This window comes from Asparagus officinalis, unplaced genomic scaffold (genome assembly GCF_001876935.1).
Source record: "Asparagus officinalis unplaced genomic scaffold, Aspof.V1 AsparagusV1_Un836, whole genome shotgun sequence".
NCBI classification, from domain to species: Eukaryota; Viridiplantae; Streptophyta; class Magnoliopsida; order Asparagales; family Asparagaceae; genus Asparagus; species Asparagus officinalis.
Genome location: NW_017973095.1, coordinates 31,414 through 36,210, shown reverse-complemented (window position 1 = coordinate 36,210; position 4,797 = coordinate 31,414). Strand labels below are relative to the sequence as shown.

General features: G+C 43.3%; 1 protein-coding gene across 1 annotated transcript in view; it reads left to right on the top strand.

Moving 5' to 3' along the window:
- The first annotated feature begins 2,070 nt into the window (after positions 1–2,070).
- LOC109828204 (ankyrin-2) overlaps positions 2,071–4,797 on the top strand; it is a 7,769-nt gene continuing 5,042 nt past the window's right edge. Inside the window, exon 1 of the mRNA XM_020395235.1 lies at positions 2,071–2,298. The gene's annotated coding sequence lies outside the window, so the exon portion shown is untranslated. The remainder of the gene's footprint in view (positions 2,299–4,797) is intronic.

The window sequence follows — 4,797 nt, the reverse complement described above, 5'->3', positions numbered from 1 at the left end:
CCGCCCTATAATAACTAGCAACTTAAGGTCATATTTTAGTACATTAGATAATAGATATACTCTAAAATATTAACGCGTGTTAAATTTTTTAGGGAGCGTTTGGCAACCGTGGTATTTTTACCGTTTCTGTTTTTGTTTTCAACAAAAACAATAAAACACGTTTGGCATCTGGGGTGTTTTTTTGACTTGACCCTTTACAAACTCCAAAAAATAAACACTTTTCTCAAAACACCAAAAAGGTGTTTTAAAATTCTGTTTTTTCATACCATCGAGCCTAGCAGGTGCGCGCCAGCGCGCACCCAGGGGGCGTGTGGGCGGAGTTCAGTCCGTCGGGCGGCTGGAGATGGTACGCCGCCACACGGCGACGTCGCCCAAGCGACCGATTGAGTGCGAGGTGAAAAAGCGAGGGGCAGAAAGTGAGGTGGAATCATAGATTTTGCCCCCCATTATACGACGGCGGTAGAAGCACATGGGAGAGCAGAGCCACGATGGAGAGAATCAGAGCAAGGCTCGCCCGCAAGCTAAACAGCGCGTGCAGAGGCTCGAGGACGCGCGCCATCGTCGTCCGGCCGCCATCCACTGAAGCCGCGCAGAAAGCAGCGGCCGCTCGTCACAGACAGCGGCGATCGGGTTCGCACGTCGTCCGGTCATCTGCCCGCCGGCCGGCCGCCCATTGCGTCGCGCAGGCCGCCCCCCGATCCCCCGCGCGGGCACTGCCGGCGCTGCGCGTGCATCTGCCGCGCCGACGTATGCCGCGTCGTCCGTGTCGGGCCCGCCGCCCGCCACCGCACGCATGCCGGCCGCGGGTCATGCGTCCGCCGCCCGAGCACGGGTAGCGGCCGCACCCCGTTCGCAGGCACTGTCACCCACATTGCCGGGTCGGAACCCGCTGCCGGTCCCGCCTCTCGCCCGCCGATCGTCGCCGCCCCGAGCCGATGGCTGGCGCGCCCGCCATCGTCAGGCTCGCCGCCCGAGGCCCGCAAGTCCGCCGCCGTGTCGGGCGAGAGGAGGCACGCGGGCGGGAGCCAGGAGGCGGGCCGGCCGCACAGAGGTAGTCGTGCCGTTGCGCGCAGGGTGACGGCGAGAGGAGGGGGACGGAGAGCACGTAGGACGGGATGTGGTTCGGAATAAGACGAGGACTGCCGCCGTCGGTCAACCGACCGCCACCACTCTCACCGTCGCACCGCCACCGGCTGCGGCCCGGCCACACCGCCGCCCGTCCGGCCGCCAACGGGTCAGTCATCGCAAACCGCCCGACACCGTTGCCGGCCCGCAACGTGGTCGTCATCCGCATACGCGCCGCATTGACCGTGACCGCCCGGACGAGCCGTCGCCGCATGCCGCCGCCGCAGCGCCCACTCGACGCGCGAGCGCCGTCGCGCGGCCCCGACGCTTCGTCGGCGCCGCACATGCACGCCGATCGTGGCGCCGCCCGCTGCCTTCACTTTATAAATAATAACTATAAATGGTGTTTTCAAAACATGTTTGAAAAAAAACACCATGACATGATATTTTCTAAAAAACATAACAAAAACAAACATTATAATTTTAACCGGTGATATTTTAAGATATTACTTCTAGTATATTTTAGTATATCGTATACATAATAACCAACTCTTAGAAAGAAAAAGAAATCGGCTTTCGTTTCTCATTTCTCTCCGCAGCATCAAAGCAAGTAGAACCGTACTATCCGATTTCAACCCCTCCCAGCTTTCGTGGCCTTCCTCGTGGTCCCCACCGCATCAAATCAGCTTCTTTATTCTCGCTCCCCACTCTCACTCTTCTTTTTTACTTCTGCGGTAAAATCAAAGCAAAAACATTTAAAATACCTTGAAAAAAAAAGAAAAAAAATCCTCCCCTGTGCGGCTGTGCCCTATAAATTAACCCTCCCCCTGGCGCCCTCCTCTTTCAAGTTTCCCAAGACCGAAAAAGCACCGGAGAAAAAAAGAAAAAAAGGAAAAAAAAAAAAAGAAAAAAAAACCTCAGCTTCTCAAGCAAGAAACAATCCATGCCTGATCATCATTAAACCCCCAAAAATCCCACCTGAAAGCCCTGGAAAATGACGTCGATGCGACCCACAGGAGCGATCTCAAGGCGGCAACGGAGTGCCTCGTCGATCCCGCCGTCGACGTGAACTTCGCCGGAGCCGTCTGCTTCAAGGGGAGGAAGGCCGAGGTTGTGATCGGAGAGGAGGTCGCCGATGAGGTCAGGGTTGAGTACGAGGAGTACCGGACCGAGGTCTCCGCTCTGTTTCTCGCTTCCCACGCTGGGAATCTAGGGCTCGTTAAGAAATTGCTGGTATGTGATCGAGATTCTCTCTCTTTTATTTTTTTTATTAACAAATAACTATATTGTTACATTTTTTTTTAATTTTTGGTTTGATGGGAGAAATTCTTCCTGATCCTTCACGAGTATCAAAATACTTCAGGAAATTAATTTGCTGTGGGTGTTCTCCAAGAGTCAAACGCGAACTTGCAGTAGTTTGATGCTCAGTGATATGCTAAAAGATCTTTCTTCTACTAATTAAAATTATTAGTATAATTTAGTTGGTTTTTTAATTATAAATTTTTAAGTCATTTTTTAAAGTTTTGTTGTTTTTTTTTTTGTCTTTTTTGCTTTGCAATTTTTGTAGGACGAAATGTACTGATTTTGATGGTAAAAAAATCATTTTTAATCATGAGTAAACTAGTACATAGTTCTATGGGAAAATTAATTTTCTTAATAGTTGGCATTAATACGACTTTAATTGGTTAACTGAACACAGTTGGAACTGTTTCGTAGTCAAGATCACCAGTCGTAAGGTTCAGAATTTTGTGTTGCTTTTAAAAAAAAAATGCAATTTATACCTGCCGCTTCATCAAATAAAATATGACAAATTTCAGGATTTGATTTCGTATAATAATATTGAACCAAACAAAATATTAGAAATATCAAAGTATGTATAAAACCCTATGGATTTGAAATTCTCCATGAGATTACATATCCTAAAATTTTGGAATTTGAACGATATAACCCCTTAGAAAAATTGAAGTAAAAAAAAAGATAAAATTTTAGAGTTCCTGTGTCGTGATACAGTAGCATTGAAAGATTCCTACTTCCTGCTTCTTTGGATGAGTGACTCTTTACACACAACTAGCAACAAAACACAAGCGCTGAGTATGAGAATTTAGATGGTTTTGTTTTTCCTTTACTCTGTCTTTGATTTGTCACTATCTCATAAATTCCATGATATTTCTTTTTCCTTGTTCTGTACTAGAGTAGAATATGATATATATACAGTAGAATTTCATAGCTCATTTTGTCACTGTGATAGGTAATTAGCTGGCAGTTTCTATTAGAGATTCCAATACTGCATAAAATTTCCCTAAAAAAATAATTGCAGTTATAATTCCTAGTATTTCTGTGCACATGATACTCGCAGGACATGGAACTTGAGAGATCAGTATGATCAAATTGTTAAGGAAAGAAACAGTTTTTAGTTTTCTTATCGGATATTTCCAATTTCATGACATTTACGTGGATTTTTCCATGTGTGAAGATGTTTTTACTTATTTTTTTCAAGTGTGAAGGCATTTACTTTTTATCCAATTATGGGGTCATTTTAATTATGAATATGAAGCTCATATACAAACTAAAAGAGGGCTTTTTATAAATAATAGTGTACATAGATGTTTATGATAAATCATGTCATTTATTTATACAAAATAAAAACAATACATTATCTTGTGAGAATCACCCTACACATTTATTGAATCGTACGGCTTCGAGTGTTCTCCTAGCTATTAAATTTACCCACGCCTTACCCATCTTGGACCTACCAGTAATTTCCTCTTTCTGATAACTTGCGCAATTAATAAGTACGGATGGGTTTCGTATAAATTTGTACATTCTACGAAATTGTGTTACCAGAGGCCCCTGTGTTAAACATTTTCACGTGAGCTTTGTGTACGTGGTCTCTTCTTATTGTGTACTTGATCAGAGTGAACCTGGTCAGAGAGTCACGTGAGGTGCTCCCATGGCATTCACTGTATCTTGTACTTACTGCTTCTCTTAGTAGTGTCTAGTTCCAATCAGATATATTCTTTTACCTTTGGGTTTTATGGGCAGATGGATTAATCTGTTTCTTTTGATAACTCTTTCTTCATATAAACACTAATAAGTTTGTTTATTGATTTTGTTTCTTGCATATGAGTAGATACGTAGTTAATTGGGGCAATGGTGTTTGTTGAATTGATGTATGATGATGGAAATGAAGATTAATATTTGCGGATGAGTCAATTTAATGAACTAATGTGTTTGACTCAAGTTAGCTTCCTAACCATTATTAATGATGGCTAGTGAGATTGGTTATATAATATACAAGTTCCAGATTTGGAAGAATTTTAATTGGACCCAAAACTATGTGACCAATTATGGTACAAGTGTGATGTTCTTATGTTGGTTACTGATTTTGGCTATAATCTCATGAAAGTTTTATGGACTTTCAGTAAAAAAAATTGCACTTAAGATACGAATACGGAGGGTTGGTTCAAAAAAACATTATTGTCTTATTGATGCCTTAATTAGTAATGTTGCAAACCCCCGACACCTAAAGGTTTTTTGCAATTGATTTATTCACTGGGTTTTCTGCAATTGATTTATTCACTGTTATTTTTGTTGCAATAAAACATTGCAACGTAATTAGCATTACTAAAATTTCCTTACTTCTGTTGTAGAACATCTTTGATCACCTAAAAAATTCTGCGTTTTAGAGAATAGCATTTCAGCCCCTCTATCATTGTGCATGTTGTTATTATA